The sequence below is a fragment of the Channa argus genome, chromosome 3 (assembly GCF_033026475.1).
Source record: "Channa argus isolate prfri chromosome 3, Channa argus male v1.0, whole genome shotgun sequence".
NCBI lineage: Eukaryota > Metazoa > Chordata > Actinopteri > Anabantiformes > Channidae > Channa > Channa argus.
The window spans coordinates 2,156,431-2,173,303 of record NC_090199.1 but is presented as its reverse complement, the minus strand read 5'-3'; the positions used below and the strand labels follow the sequence as shown (position 1 = coordinate 2,173,303).

Below are 16,873 nucleotides of genomic sequence, written 5' to 3'. Positions count from 1 at the left end.
GCGTCTGGGCCAGAGGAAGGTGCTGGTCCAGGGGAGGAGTCTGGACCAGATTGAAATGCAGGGCCAGAGGAGGGGTCTGGGCCAGAGGAAGGTGCTGGCCTAGAGGATGGAGCTGGGCCAGAGTGAATTGCATTTCAAGAGGAGGTGTCTGGGCCAGAGGAAGGTGCTGGCCTAGAGGATGGAGCTCGGCCAGAGCAAGCTGTATTTCTAGAGGAGGCATCTGGGCCAGAGGAAGGTGCTGGTCCAGGGGAGGAGCCTGGACCAGATTGAAATGCAGGGCCAGAGGAGGGCTCTGGGCCAGAGGAAGGTGCTGGCCTAGAGGATGGAGCTGGGCCAGAGTGAATTGCATTTCAAGAGGAGGGGTCTGGGCCAGAGGAAGGTGCTGGTCCAGGGGAGGAGGCTGGACCAGATTGAAATGCAGGGCCAGAGGAGGGCTCTGGGCCAGAGGAAGGTGCTGGCCTAGAGGATGGAGCTGGGCCAGAGTGAACTGCATTTCTAGAGGAGGAGTCTGGGCCACAGGAAAGTGTTGGTCTAGAAGATGGGGATGGGCCAGAGCAAACTGTATTTCTAGAGGAGGCGTCTGGGCCAGAGGAAGGTGCTGGTCCAGGGGAGGAGGCTGGACCACATTTAAATGCAGGGCTAATGGAGGGCTCTGGGCCAGAGGAAGGTGCTGGCCTAGAGGATGGAGCTGGGCCAGAGTGAATTGCATTTCTAGAGGAGGGGTTTGGGTTAGAGGAAGGTGCTGGTCCAGAGGATGGAGCTGGGCCAGAGCAAACTGTATTTCAAGAGGAGGGGTCTGGGCCAGAGGAAGGTGCTGGTCCAGAGGAGGAGGCTGGACCACAGTGAATTGCAGGGCCAGAGGGGGGCTCTGGGCCAGAGGAAGGTGCTGGCCCAGTGGATGGGGACGGGCCAGAGTGAATTGCATTTCTATAGGAGGATTCTGGGCCAGAGGAAGGTGCTGGTCCAGGGGAGGAGGCTGGACCAGATTGAAATGCAGGGCCAGAGGAGGGCTCTGGGCCAGAGGAAGGTGCTGGCCTAGAGGATGGAGCTGGGCCAGAGTGAACTGCATTTCTAGAGGAGGAGTCTGGGCCACAGGAAAGTGTTGGTCTAGAGGATGGGGATGGGCCAGAGCAAATTGTATTTCTAGAGGAGGCATCTGGGCCAGAGGAAGGTGCTGGTCCAGGGGAGGAGGCTGGACCAGATTGAAATGCAGGGCCAGAGGAGGGGTCTGGGCCAGAGGAAGGTGCTGGCCTAGAGGATGGAGCTGGGCCAGAGTGAATTGCATTTCAAGAGGAGGGGTCTGGGCAAGAGGAAGGTGCTGGTCCAGAGGAGGAGGCTTGACCAGATTGAAATGCAGGGCCAGAGGAGGGCTCTGGGCCAGAGGATGGTGCTGGCCTAGAGGATGGAGCTGGGCCAGAGTGAACTGCATTTCTAGAGGAGGAGTCTGGGCCACAGGAAAGTGTTGGTCTAGAAGATGGGGATGGGCCAGAGCAAACTGTATTTCTAGAGGAGGCGTCTGGGCCAGAGGAAGGTGCTGGTCCAGGGGAGGAGGCTGGACCAGATTGAAATGCAGGGCCAGAGGAGGGGTCTGGGCCAGAGGAAAGTGCTGGCCTAGAGGATGGAGCTGGGCCAGAGTGAATTGCATTTTTAGAGGAGGGGTTTGGGTTAGAGGAAGGTGCTGGTCCAGGGGAGGAGGATGGACTAGATTAAAATGCAGGGCCAGAGGAGGGCTCTTGGTCAGAGGAAGGTGCTGGCCTAGAGGATGGAGCTGGGCCAGAGTGAACTGCATTTCTCGTGGATGGCTCTGGGCCAGAGGAAGGTGCTGGTCCAGAGGAGGAGGCTGGACCAGATTGAATTGCAGGGCCAGAGGAGGGCTCTGGGCCAGAGGAAGGTGCTGGCCTAGAGGATGGAGCTGGGCCAGAGTGAATTGCATTTCAAGAGGAGGGGTCTGGGCCAGAGGAAGGTGCTGGTCCAGAGGATGGAGCTGGGCCAGAGTGAATTGCATTTCAAGAGGAGGGGTCTGGGCCAGAGGAAGGTGCTGGCCTAGAGGATGGAGCTGGGCCAGAGTGAATTGCATTTCTAGAGGAGGGGTTTGGGTTAGAGGAAGGTGCTGGTCCAGGGGAGGAGGATGGACTAGATTGAAATGCAGGGCCAGAGGAGGGCTCTGGGTCAGAGGAAGGTGCTGGCCCAGAGGATGGGGATGGGCCAGAGCAAACTGCATTTCAAGAGGAGGGGTCTGGGCCAGAGGAAGGTGCTGGTCCAGGGGAGGAGACTGGACAAGATTGAATTGTAGGGCCAGAGGAGGGCTCTGGGCCAGAGGAAGGTGCTGGCCTAGAGGATGGAGCTGGGCCAGAGTGAACTGCATTTCTCGTGGATGGCTCTGGGCCAGAGGAAGGTGCTGGTCCAGAGGAGGAGACTGGACCAGATTGAATTGCAGGGCCAGAGGAGGGCTCTGGGCCAGAGGAAGGTGCTGGCCTAGAGGATGGAGCTGGGCCAGAGTAAATTGCATTTCAAGAGGAGGGGTCTGGGCCAGAGGAAGGTGCTGGTCCAGAGGATGGAGCTGGGTCAGACGTAATTGCATTTCTAGAGGAGGGGTATGGGCCAGAGGAATGTGCTGGCCTAGAGGATGGAGCTGGGCCAGAGCAAACTGTATTTCTAGAGGAGGCATCTGGGCCAGAGGAAGGTGCTGGTCCAGGGGAGGAGGCTGGACCAGATTGAAATGCAGGGCCAGAGGAGGGCTCTGGGCCAGAGGAAGGTGCTGGCCTAGAGGATGGAGCTGGGCCAGAGTGAATTGCATTTCAAGAGGAGGGGTCTGGGCCAGAGGAAGGTGCTGGTCCAGGGGAGGAGGCTGGACCAGATTGAAATGCAGGGTCAGAGGAGGGCTCTGGGCCAGAGGAAGGTGCTGGCCTAGAGGATGGAGCTGGGCCAGAGTGAACTGCATTTCTAGAGGAGGAGTCTGGGCCAGAGGAAGGTGCTGGTCCAGAGGATGGAGCTGGGTCAGACGTAATTGCATTTCTAGAGGAGGGGTCTGGGCCAGAGGAAGGTGCTGGCCTAGAGGATGGAGCTGGGCCAGAGCAAACTGTATTTCTAGAGGAGGCATCTGGGCCAGAGGAAGGTGCTGGTCCAGGGGAGGAGGCTGGACCAGATTGAAATGCAGGGCCAGAGGAGGGCTCTGGGCCAGAGGAAGGTGCTGGCCTAGAGGATGGAGCTGGGCCAGAGTGAATTGCATTTCAAGAGGAGGGGTCTGGGCCAGAGGAAGGTGCTGGTCCAGGGGAGGAGGCTGGACCAGATTGAAATGCAGGGTCAGAGGAGGGCTCTGGGCCAGAGGAAGGTGCTGGCCTAGAGGATGGAGCTGGGCCAGAGTGAACTGCATTTCTAGAGGAGGAGTCTGGGCCAGAGGAAGGTGCTGGTCCAGAGGATGGAGCTGGGTCAGACGTAATTGCATTTCTAGAGGAGGGGTCTGGGCCAGAGGAAGGTGCTGGCCTAGAGGATGGAGCTGGGCCAGAGCAAACTGTATTTCTAGAGGAGGCATCTGGGCCAGAGGAAGGTGCTGGTCCAGGGGAGGAGGCTGGACCAGATTGAAATGCAGGGCCAGAGGAGGGCTCTGGGCCAGAGGAAGGTGCTGGCCTAGAGGATGGAGCTGGGCCAGAGTGAATTGCATTTCAAGAGGAGGGGTCTGGGCCAGAGGAAGGTGCTGGTCCAGGGGAGGAGGCTGGACCAGATTGAAATGCAGGGCCAGAGGAGGGCTCTGGGCCAGAGGAAGGTGCTGGCCTAGAGGATGGAGCTGGGCCAGAGTGAACTGCATTTCTAGAGGAGGAGTCTGGGCCACAGGAAAGTGTTGGTCTAGAAGATGGGGATGGGCCAGAGCAAACTGTATTTCTAGGGGAGGCGTCTGGGCCAGAGGAAGGTGCTGGTCCAGGGGAGGAGGCTGGACCAGATTGAAATGTAGGGCCAGAGGGGGGCTCTGGGCCAGAGGAAGGTGCTGGCTTAGAGGATGGAGCTGGTTCATAAGGAATTGCAGGGCCAGAGGAGGGGTGTGGGCCAGAGGAATGTGCTGGGGTAGAGAAAAGTGCTTGGTCAGAGGAGGAGGCTGATCCAGTACAAGGGGCAAAGGGCATTTAACCTTAAAATAGGAAGTTAGGTCCTGGCAAAAAACAGCAGCTAAATAATCATCCTTTCGTCAGAGCTCTATTGCTGATTAATAAGAATAATTCTTTAAAGGCAGAGCCACAGCAGCTCTGTTACATTAGCTATGGCTTCATTTAGACATAGTCCTGCTTCGATCAAAATGGCTTCATCATTCTCCCTGCTCCTCATTTATAATGTGTATTATGTTCACCACATTAGTGCAACACATTAGCAAACTAACATCTACTGTTCAGTTGGAAACAAAACATATGAGGCTAATGGTGTTCTTCAAAAAATGATTCTTATTGTATTGTCAACTTCTCAACAACATGACTATTATTATTATTATTATGATTATTATTATCATTATTATTGTTATACATTTTTCCAAAGCATTAGCAAATGTGTTTATGTTTTTTTTTTCTGATTAAAGCTTGAATCAACATCCACTCTGGTCTGTTTCTCAATCACTTATTTGAAATAATATTTACACAAATACTGCAACCATTTAAAAGATGATTATTTAACAGTCTTTCCTTAACCAGCTTAAGTCCTGCAGGTATTAACAGCGTTTGTCTTTAGAGATGTGGTTAAGACAGCAGCATCTCATTGATGTCCTTTCAAATGACACTGACAGGCAGTAGGCTGAAGCCAAAGCTTATTTATAATCCTTTTGTAATCGCTTATGCTAATGATGTCATTCTAATCGTCTTCATATCCCATATAGGTAACACAATAAATAAATATATTTAGGAGTCCTCCATGCAATAAACATATAAACTAATTTGCTGCTTTTCCATTTTGTTTTAGCTCCATTTTATTTTTTAACATAACGACTCCTATGAGATTGTAGCAACTGTCTCTATCTGTGAATCTTTTTTGTAAATCTTTGGCAGCAAAACTTTACTTGTTGTATGTAATACCTGAGGACTTTTGAAGTTTACTATTTCATTACATTTGATAAATATATGAAGAGAAGATCTATTGATAATTTGTTCAGGATTCTTCTGTAAAATGAAAATGCGATCAGAATGAGTTTTGCAGGCATTTACCCAAACCTCCACACAATAGGTGATATATGGAACAATAACTGAACTGCACAGTATACAAAGCTTTCTCAACTTTATATAAAGTGCAATATTTATATATTTGCATGTGGTTTCCAACTCAGTTTGTCATCAATGAACCACCCAAAAAACGTTTCATTAACTCTTTTAATGTCTGGATCATTCTGTTGGTGAGTATCATACATTTTGCTTTGCAAGGAAAATGTATTGATATCAAACCACTTTTAATGGTTTTATGGCTCGTTCAGCACATTCTCCTAGTGTTTTCCTTAATAAAATGCATTTGTATCATCTGCAAACAATATACACCTAAACAATTTTAACACTGCACCAAGAACATTGAATAACTTTAGTCCTGTCAAGCCAAATTTTACAAAACATTTCATCAAAGATAAAAAAAGCTGGTAGTCATTTGGTTGATCAAAAAATTTATTATGAACATTTACTTCTGTTATAGTAAACGGATCATTTTGGTGTTTGGAATAAAAAAATACAAGAGATCTGATGATATTTCCTAAAGCAATGTTCACAAATGAAACTTTGTGTCCATGTTTTTGCATTTATTCAGCTTTTGTCATCGTCCCATTTGCAGCTTTTACTGCGTAATTGCGTTATGGTTTGTAATATTATGAAAATCACTAAGTGTTTTCTCTTCCCCTTAATTCACTACACAGCAGAATAGTAAAAGAGCGAAGTCTTACCTGTTCTTCTTAATGTAATTCCATATCTCCATCTTCAATCTGCAGTTCAGAGTGAATGGACACATTTACCATCTGCAAAGGACAGATTCTTACTCAAAAACATCCAGTCCTCCTCTTTCTTCATTTTTTGACAAATATGTTTAAATAAGCGTCATAGTGCAGAAACACCGTCCATCTCACACCGAAAAGAAATCAGCCGACAACCTCCTTCAGACAACTTTCTCCAGCCAAATGAAATGAATGATTTTTTTCTTCACCGTATAAATTATTTTAGAAGACGATGCTAGAAACAAGTTTACCTGATTTTTTCAACAGCTGAAAAAGTAAAATAAAATAAAAAAAAAATACAGATAAGATATAAATTCTTATTGCCCCTAAAGATTCTGCAGATCTCGGGTTTTGAACAAAATAAACTTGTCTTAAAGAATAAATGATGCAGTTAAGGTCTGTATTGTTGTTTTTCTTGTGCACCAGTGTGATAATGGGGCAGATCTGTCAATAACATTCACTTATCAGTTATTAATCTATAATCGTTTATAATAAATCAATGAATAATGAATCAATAATCGTTTTAATTGACAGGTAGGCTATTTCAAACAGGTAAAGTAATTACTCATAATCTGGCTTATTAAATGCATTGAAGTGGTTCTGCATCAATTATATCTTCTATTTTTGCAGATTTTATTTTACCACCATGTAAAATGAAACATCTGTCAATCACCTGTCCTCATGATGTAAACAGACTGCACAAGTTTATGTAACTGTGGCTTTTTTTGGTTCTTGTCTACTGTATTAGACAATAGACTGATTTCAAATGGACGAAATTCTACCCACAACACACTGTATTGACAAAGTAAAAAGTATTTTGAAGTGCAAATGGATTCAAACTTTAAAAGCTGAAATATTTTTAAGTATTCAGCTTCTTAATTCAAAGCCGTGTAGAATCTTGTTTGGCAGCAGTCTCAGCTTTAAGTTTTCGTGGGAAGGTCTCTACAAGCTTTGTTTCACTTTAACTGTGCTCCCCTCAAAGCGAGAAATAAAAGTTTAAACACTTCCTGTTCTTGGCACTTTTTCAAGGAGTGAGCCCATTTCGTCAGTCCAGGAATTCCTTTCCCACTTACTCCCAACTCTGCAGTTATCGGGACTAAAAACAAGAGTAAGTACAGTTTTTTTTTCCTCTTAATGTACAGCAGCCAAATGTCTACCACATATTTATGATTAGGAGTTTTTATTTATTCATCCAACACATGAATACAAATTTAGTCTATTTCAAGAAAAATAACAGGGCCAGAAAAGACTAAAAGTGAAAGTGAAAGTCTGTAGTTTTACATAAATGATTGTGGGAGCAGTCAGACTCAAACAGACACAATCTGCAGTGCGTCACAAACATAAAACCTGATGCCGGATACCTGAACTCAGCCCGAAGGGAACAGTTGGTCCCTGAGGGGTTTGGGTCAGATTTGGAGAGAAATTATAAACTAATTCACGTTGGGCAGGTTAGAATGAACAGGCATAATTGTAAATAATTATAATACATCAAACAGAATCCACATTTGTTCTTTATTCCAATGTAAACTGAACAGAACAGACTTGCTACAATTGTCAACGGCATCTTGAGCCAGTGAGTGAACATTAACATTTACTGTGTGAAAATGAGTCTCCTACTTTCAGCATTTATCTTTACATGTGGACAAAAATGTTTCAGTAATATCTAAGAGACATTTGAGGTGAGACAGGAAAGAACAATTTGACAAAATAATCCTGCTGACCTCATCCTGCAGCCTTTAGCAGAGGATGGAGTGACTGCGAGGTAACAGATTAATACAACGGATCAATAATAAACTGTCAACATCTGAAGAACCAGACAAAACCAAACCCAGTGCATGTACGTGCACGATAAAGAACCAGCAGACTGGAGAACTGGCATGTTCCCAATGCAGGTCTGTCTCTGGAAGTCTTCAGTGTATCAGTACGTCAGGCTTTTTGTCTCATCAGTAAGGTCACAAAATGAACTCGTCAAGAAGTAAATTAGTGACAAAACAGCTTCACGTCATTGACGCTGTGCTAATCTTATTCCTTTGGCAGGTATGGAACACAAGGCATGTTAAGCCTGGCTGTAACAGTCCCAGACAACCTGAACCAGAACCAGGTTTTGCAGCAAGTCCTCCAAAGCGACCCGCACACATTTCACTATTGTACATTCTGTAACGGATGTAAAGCAGAGACAGAGAAGTGACCAGTACAGTCAAAGTAGTAAAAAGGCTTCAGAGAAGTAGAGAAAATACATGAAATGCACTAGATGTTGTTCAAAGACAGGAGGAGGAGCACGAACCAAAAAACATTTAAGCCAAATCAAGAAAACCCAGAGACATTTAGTAGAATTATATTTGTATCTGAAAATGTCCCAGATGATAAGTCATTAATGTCTCAATCACTGATATTATGCTGTAAGACAGAATAAGACCGTACACGACAGTATATATGTACACGTCATTCGGACTGGATAAGTGTGCTCATATGGTAACAAGGAGAGGAAAGGTAGTCAGAAGGGAAAGAAGAGCAGGAATCCTCATTGAAGAACAAGCCCCTGCACGGTATGTATGTGTATTTAATAATTGGCCTAAATATAACGGCATGGTTGGTTTCTTCTGATCAGGACAATTGTCAAACTCAGACGAGAGCTACTGCAACTTCCTCAAAACAACTACAGCATGTCTGTTAGCTTCTTCCTTTTCTTCAACACTATGTTCAAATAAGGGCACAAAGCCACTCTGAGGGTTTGACCATGTGCTCAGCCTCTCTCGTATAAAAAGTGAGACAGCATCATCATCCTCACAATGAGAAGACAAAGTTGACAGCATACAGACAACGCTCTCAACTAAGCAGGTAAAAGATTTTCACCTGGCTTTCCTGCCTCTTTGTGTGTGTGTGTGTGTGTGTGTGTGTTGTCTACTAAGCCTCATGTAGATGGTGGCAAAGAAAAGGCCCTGACATAGTCAATCAAATGTGCAGAACTTTAAACAATGTGCCACTGCAGAGTTTCAGACCACATCAGAGCACTGGAAAGGAAAAAGTATGACGATAACATGTGTAATGTTAATGCAGTAAACGCAGTAGTAAATGCAGTAAAATTCTAAGACATTGAGTCCTGAGTTTAACAATAGCCCAGTATGACCAGTATTTTGCCCTAATTTTAAACCTGGTACATCTTTATGAGGCTCTGCTTCGTGATTTCCAGGTCAACGATACAAATCATAATGCAACAAACCCAGATTCTGTTGACTTCACTTTGTCTTTTTCCCTGTAACAAATAAAAGTCTGAGCAAAATGACTTAATGTAACGTGAGGTCAAAGACTGTACCAACGCCCCATTCTAGTGCTCACATTTCCAACAAGCTTCCTGCTGAAAGTCCCACCTCCTCCATCTGCCACACATCATCATCATCATCATATCATTATTAGCTGCAAATCTCAAACACTACATCAAATAAAATATTTTTCATTTAATAACTCAAATTAATAAAAACTTTATGGGGCATCTGGTGGTCAAATGCACTGGCTGCTAGTTGCTGCAAACCCAATTCACTACACAAATGAAAAAGTGTGTGAACATCAGTACAAGTCAAACGAGTTGGACTGACAGGGACAAATGGATGAAATCCTCTAAAACCTAGTGGACATATGAAGCTGAACCAATTATTTCAATGCTTCATTGAAGCTTAAATGCAAACCAAGTGCTGTATTCAACTTCACTGGAAAGTTTGTGATTAATCACTGTTGAGTTTAATTCAATGTTAATTTCTGCTTAGAAACCAGTGTGAAACTATTCATCTGAATGCATTTGTGAGTAGCTCTCATTTAAAATGGGTTCATAGTTGATCATAAACAGAAACACAGACAAACTAAGGAGGGAACCAAGTGACTAAAGCAGAAATGAAATATTACCATTGTATCAAGATTTAAACTCATTATGTTTGTTTAAAGTTCTGCACATTTGATTGACTATGTCAGGGCATCTTCTTTGCCACCATCTACATGAGGCTTAGTAGACAAAACACACAGACACAAAAAGATGTAAGTGACACAACATCCAAAGCTCTGATCCCAGATGCCTCTCCAGCACTCTGCTCTGGTCTTCTGAAACTTCATTGTGGACCTTTTTCACAAAGTGTGTAGTAAATTGAGCTCAGATGCTCGTACGTGTTGCCAGGTGAACAAGGTCTGGGACTCAAAGTGCAAGCAAATAGACCTGTGAAACACAAAGGCAACATTCTCTGAAGATCTCCAGCATCATCTGCTCCAGCAGTCACATTGTAATGAAGGCTCTGCTAAACAAGAAATAATAACTTTGGATGAGTACAGCTTTAATAAGGCCAGACTGGTAGGTCAAAGTGGTCCACACCCACAGTTTTCAGGCGAATCTTACCTGTCTAGATTGAAGGTTTGAATTCACATATGAACAGTGGACTCCAGCCTCCATGATGATGATGTCAGGGTGAGCGAGTTTCTGCATCAGCTTTCCCATGAAGGAGCCTCCTACAAACAGGACACAAATCACTTGTTACTGGTGAACAATCTGCATCCAACAAATACAACAAGTCCAGTCAAACTACAACTACATAGAAGTGTTTTCATCATGAAGCCTCGTGATCAGATTTTAATCTTGGACTCAATACATGTCTGTGCATATATGTAAAAAGCCTGATGCCCATGTGGAGTAGAGAAGCTACAGTCAGTAAACCAGTTTTGAAATGCAGAAAGTTTAACATTGGTGTATTTGTATCTGTGTCAGATGCAAATACTACGAAAATATAATGGATATGTATAGTTGTGTATTGCATTACTGTTACTCTATGCAGCCATGTAATCATATTACAGCATTTCTTTAGAAACACTGTTTGGCTGAGCAGGAGAAAGTCAAGAGCAAAACACCACGGCCAACTCAAAGACAGGTAAAGGTGAGTCTCACCTGAGGGACTGCGCTCCTCCGTTCAGCACTGGCTTTAATGATCAGCTTCGGAGCTTCAGTGCTTTTCATTACCCTGAGCACGGACTGTAAGGCACACTGTGAGATAAACCTGGGAGACCTAGATGAGGGCTATGAAAACCCACAATGCAGACAAATCGCTTTATGCACACAAATCTTGCAGAACAGTAGAACAAAATTCCACAGGTCAAAAGACAATTGTGAGGCTTTTCAGCACTTTTATTTAAAACTCAAGTGTTTTCTCAGATTTTTAGACATTTACATTGAGTTTTTTGAGTGAATACATTTGCACATTATGCACATTTTATTTTTATTTTTTATTCCAATTCTCCATCTTCAATCTGCATTTCAGAGTGAATGGGCACATTTACCATCTGCAACCACAGCAAAACACACATTTTGTTACTCATCTTTCTTCTTACATTTTTGGAAAATGTCTTCAAATAATGGCACAGAGCTACTCTAAGATCCCTAATAAAGAAGGCACGAACTAGTCTCAGTTCACCTGATTTTTTTATCAGCAATTGAAGCCACATAGTATGGAAGCTGAAAGAGGCCAAGATAATATTATGCAGAGACCCTAATGTTTTATAGCCCAAAGTACACGGAGAAAAAATGTCAAGTATTTTTACTTTGAATACTTGAGTCAGTGGGGTTTTTCTTCTTTTACTGTTGTGTCGTAGTGTTTGTGTATTTGTAGTTTTACTCAGGTACAGTTTCTGAGTATTTCATCCACCACTGCCTTTATGGTTAAACTACTGTACACTAATATACTTGGTTTCTATTCAGATGGCTGTCCAGTGGAGGACGGCTGTGATGCTGGTCGTCCTCCTGTCTACTGAAAACTGTTTGGCTGTTGTGGACCAGAAAAGGCTTGCAAACTTTGTAAATGGCATCTTGACAAAGTGAGTCCACTTCTGAATCATTCACTAAAATAATCCTGTTAGTCTGTGATGTGTTCAAATCACTACGTACGAGTATGTACAAACAAAACAGAACTGAGGATTATGCTAGATGCCTGAAACGAATACAAGTACAGATAAAGCATATAAAAAGGAAATAGACCCCCCAACAACAACAACAAAAGATTAACTTAGAGCAAGAAGATACACAACTTCTTCTTTTCTTGAAATTTAATTTGCTGCAATATTCACAAAATAACTAGTGCAATGACACAACTTAGTGGTCAAATTAGGACGCTGCACAATTCACCCATGTTTTAATGACATATTCAATTCAACTTTATTTATATAGAGCCAATTCACAACGAAGTCATCTCAGGGCACTTTACAGAATAAAGTCAAGATTATAAAGATGTATAAAGAGAACCCAACAATTCCCCCTGGAGCAAGCCATAGGCAACAGTGGAGAGGAAAAACTCCCTTTAGCGGAAGAAACCTCCAGCAGAACCAGGCTCAGGGTGGGCGGCCATCTGCCTTGACCAGTTGGGGTGAGTGGAAAGTGGAGAGTGAAAAGAAAAAGAGCAACAAAAAGCAACAACAAAACCTCGGGCAAATTGGTAGGACCAGTAGCTGCACACTGGAAGACACACAGCTTCAAAGCCAGAGAAACCTGCAGAATGGGACAGAGAGAGGGGACAGAGAAGGACAAAGACAACTACGGGAGAGAACACACAGAGTTAATGACATACAGTAGTGACAATTGCGGGGTGAGAAGAGAAGAGAGATGGTCAAGAGAGGAAATAAGCTTAGTGCATTGGGGGGTGGGTCCCCCAGCAGTCTAAGCCTATAGCAGCATAACTATAATTAACTATATGCTTTATTAAAAAGGAAGGTTTTAAGCCTAGACTTAAAAGTAGAGAGGGTGTCTGCTTCCCGAATCTGAACTGGGAGCTGGTTCTACAGGAGAGGAGCTTGATAGCTAAAGGCTCTACCTCCCATTCTACCTTTGGAAATTCTGGGAATAATTATGTTGCCTAAAGGAGACATATAGAAAGTAAAAAGTATTGGTCCTAACACAGAGCCTTGTGGAACTCCATAGATAACCTTTGTGTGCATGGAGGATTCATCATTAACATGAACAAATTGAAATCTATCAGATAGATAAGATTTAAACCAACCTAGTTCAGTTCCTTTAATCCCAATTTCATGTTCCAGTCTCTGTAATAAAATGTTGTGATCAATGTTATCATATCCAGCCCTAAGATCTAACGGAACAAGTATAGAGATGAGTCCATTATCTGAGGCCATGAGAAGATCGTTGGTGACTTTTACCAGTGCTGTTTCTGTACTATGATGAACTCTAAATCCTGACTGAAAGTCTTCATACAAATTATTCCTATGAAGGTGATCACATAATTGTTTTGCGACTACTTTTTCAATTATTTTAGAAATAAAGGGGAGATTAGATATTGGTCTGTAATTGGCTAAAACACCTGGATCAAGACGGGGTTTTTTAAGTAGTGGTTTAATTACAGCTACCTTATAGGCCTGTGGTACATAGCCTGTTTCTAAAGATAGATTGATGATATCTAATACAAACGTATCTATTAAGGGTAAAGCTTCCTTGAGCAGCTTAGTTGGAATAGGGTCTAGCAGACAGGTTGTTGGTTTAGATGAGGTAATAATTGAAGTTAGCTCAGAGAGATCTATGGGTAAAAAGCAGTCTAACAGGGAGTGGGGCCTTATCGATGACTCTAGCACTGCTGTACATGAAGATCTATCTGTAATTTTTGGGGGGAGGAGCTGGTGAATTCTTTCTCTAATAGCTACAATTTTATTCATAAAGAAGGTCATGAAGTCATTGCTGCTCAAAGTTAAGGGAAAACTAGGCTCAACAGAACTATGGCTCTCAGTCAGCCTGGCTACAGTGCTGAACAGAAACCGGGGGTTGCTCTTGTTTTCTTCTATTAATGATGAATAATATGCTGTTCTGGCATCACGGAGCTTTTTTGTACATTTTTAAACTATTTTTCCAGGCTAAATGAGATTCTTCTAACTTTCTGGAACGTCACTTCCTTTCTAACTTTCGTGTTTCCTGTTTTAAGTTGCGTGTTTGTGAACTATACCATGGAGATCACCTCTGCTGGTTTACTGCCTTCTTTTTTAGAGGGGCAACACTATCGAGTATTGTACGTAGTGAGGCTGCAGAATTGTCAACAAGATAATCTACTTGTGCAGGAGTAACATTAAGGAGACTACTTCCCATTGTATTAACATATGGTGAAGCAAATGATGAAGAAATAATTTCTTTAAATTTGTTGACAGCTTTTTCACTTAAGCATCTGCTGTAGTGGAATTTTTCCCTAACTGCTATATAGTCCATTATTGTAAATTCAAATGTTATTAAAAAATGGTCAGACAGAAGAGAGTTGTGAGGAAATATTGTTAAATTATCCGCTTCAATTCCATATGTAAGGACAAGGTCTAACGTGTGACTAAAACAGTGAGTGGGTTTATTTACATTTGGGAAAAACCAATTGAATCTAATAATGAATTAAACACAGTTACTGTCAGCATCTACATTAATGTTAAAGTCACCCACTATAATGACTTTATCTGTACTAAGCACTAAATCAGATAGAAAATCAGAAAATTCAATCAAAAACTCTGAGTAAGGGACTGGAGGACGGTACATGATAACAAATAATAGTGTTTTTTGAGTTTTCCAGTTTGGGTGTGAAAGGCTAAGAGTAAGACTCTCAAATGAGTTATAACTATGTTTAGGTCTAGGAATTATTGATGAGCTACAATGGAAGATTGCTGCAACTCCTCCACCTCAGTCTGTGTTTCTAGGAACATGATAATTAATATGACTCATTTAAACTGACATATTCTTCCTGCTGCAACCAAGTTTCAGTGAGACAAAATAAATCGAATTGATGATCAGTTATTAAATCATTTACTAACAGAGATTTAGAAGAGAGAGATCTGATATTTAATAATCCACATTTAATAGATTTGGGGTTTTGTTCTGTAAGAGGAGTAGTCTTAACTTTTACTAGTTTATCATGATTAACTCCTCTTGTTTTCATATTTACTTTATGTAATTTAGGTCGGGGAACAGACACAGTCTCTATAGGTATGTGGGAGTTGTTGGGGGGTGACGGTTGTAAGGACACTGCAGAGAGGCGTGTAGGACTGGATCTCTGCATCCTAGGCTCAACTCTGGATTGTCATACTTTTGGTTGTTTAATAAAACCAGCCATATTTCTGGATAAGAAAGCTGCACCATCTAAAGTAGGATGGATGCCATCTCTCCTAATCAGCCTAGGTTTTCCCCCAAATCTTTTCCAATTGTCTATGTAGCCCACATCGTTTGCTGGACACCACCTAGACAGCCAGCGGTTGAATGACGACATGCGGGTGTACATGTCGTCACTGGTCAGATTTGGCAGGGGACCAGAGAAAAGTACGGAGTCCGACATTGTTTTTGCAAAGTTACACACCGATTCAACAATCATTTTAGTGACCTCCGATTTGCGTAATCGGGCGTCATTAACTCCCACGTGAATAATAATATTACTGTATTTACGTTTATCTTTAGCCAGGAGTTTCAAATATGATTCAACGTCGCCCACTCTGGCCCCAGGAAGACATTTGACTACGGCCGCTGGAGTCTCTAACTTTACGTTTCTGACTATAGAGCTGCCAATTACCAGAGTTGGTTTCTCAGCGGGTTTGTCGCTGAGTGGGGAAAATCGATTAGAAACATGAACCAACTGGTGGTGAACCTTGGGCGTCTGTTTAGCATTAGATCTCTTAAGAACCGTCACCCAGCCGGACTGGCTTCCCAGCTGCTCGGGATCTGCCGGGGGACAGCTAGCAGGGGCTACGCTAGGTCGGCCCGCACCAGCTACCGGGGCCTGACTAGCTGAGTTGTTTTCCATGGTGCGGAGTCGTGCTTCCAATTCCGTGAGCCTCGACTCCAAAGCTGCAAAAACCTTACACTTATTACATAAACCATTATCACTAAAGGAGGCAGAGGAAAAACTGAACATGAGACACACAGAGCAAGTGAGAGAAGGAGAAACAGAGGGAGACAGAGAAGCCATTGCTAACGGATAACTGCTAAGCTAATGAAGCTAATATAAGTGAAATCTGGAATTTGTAAACTTTAGCTGGTTATGTTTTGCAAAAGCAGGCGCTTTTGTAATACAAGCGTATGTTACGACTAAGTATTAATTCTTGTGTGAAGAAATCACTTATTAAAGTAAAAATAACAGCTACAATTAATCAGTAAACAGTCCCTCGGTAGAAACCCAAGAGTGTGCAGAAACAGGAAGTGACGCAATACGCTTAGCGCACAAGGAGCAGACAACCTGAAGTGATTATTTGGAAGAGAAAGTCTACATATAGCTTCTCACGTTACTGTGGTCAGAAAATTATATTTAAGTTATATTTACATCGGAGTGATGTCCTTAGCAGCTCCTTATCCTCATTCACCAGACAACTCTATCCTGTACTAACAACCCAGGTTTGGCTACTACCTTTCACATCCATACAACCTACAGTAAGATGTGTTTTATACCAAATTACCCATGAGCTTGTCTTGTATTGTTTTTCCCTTTGAAGATATGCAACAACAGGCATGTTTGCACTGGCTGTACGGATCCCAGACACCCAAAACCAGAAACCTGAGGACATCTTTAAAAGTGATCCTCCTAACGATGTCAAAGACACGATCAACAAGGATGAGGTGTACACTGGCAACAGAGTGGTTGCAGCCAAGGTTCTGAAACGAGAGGGATGGGGAGATGAACATGCAGAGTCACGTGTTCTCAATCACTTGGGCAACTTGGTTAACAAGCGTGAGGATAATGAATTGTTACTTTTCTATGTTTATGCCTCCCCATGTGTTGAAAAATGTTCCAGTAATACGCACCCTGAAAACATCCATAAAAGAATTAATCAAATTAGAAAATGGAAAAATTACGCTGTTGTATTTTCAAAAATATTCAAACCCAAAAATGGTAAAACCAATACTGATGAAGAGCGTAGCCAGGCCCTAGAGGAACTCGGGAAGTACAA

General features: G+C 43.1%; 2 long non-coding RNA genes across 6 annotated transcripts; one reads left to right on the top strand and one right to left on the bottom strand.

The window, feature by feature from the left end:
• Window positions 1–6,679: 6,679 nt before the first annotated feature.
• LOC137124520 (uncharacterized) lies at window positions 6,680–16,552 on the top strand. Of its 5 annotated transcripts, none has more exons than XR_010913974.1 (5): window positions 6,680–7,052; window positions 7,982–8,490; window positions 8,654–8,782; window positions 10,775–11,788; window positions 16,418–16,552. It is a non-coding gene; the product is annotated as an uncharacterized lncRNA (long non-coding RNA). The 5 variants fall into 5 exon arrangements; XR_010913973.1 differs by having other exon boundaries at window positions 7,982–8,782; window positions 10,786–10,854; window positions 11,673–11,788; XR_010913971.1 differs by having other exon boundaries at window positions 7,982–8,782; window positions 10,775–10,854; window positions 11,673–11,788.
• On the bottom strand, window positions 8,776–10,974 carry LOC137124517 (uncharacterized). Its single transcript, XR_010913965.1, has 3 exons — window positions 10,866–10,974; window positions 10,323–10,432; window positions 8,776–10,224 (listed from the first exon to the last, which is right to left on the bottom strand). It is a non-coding gene; the product is annotated as an uncharacterized lncRNA (long non-coding RNA).
• Window positions 16,553–16,873: the final 321 nt, after the last annotated feature.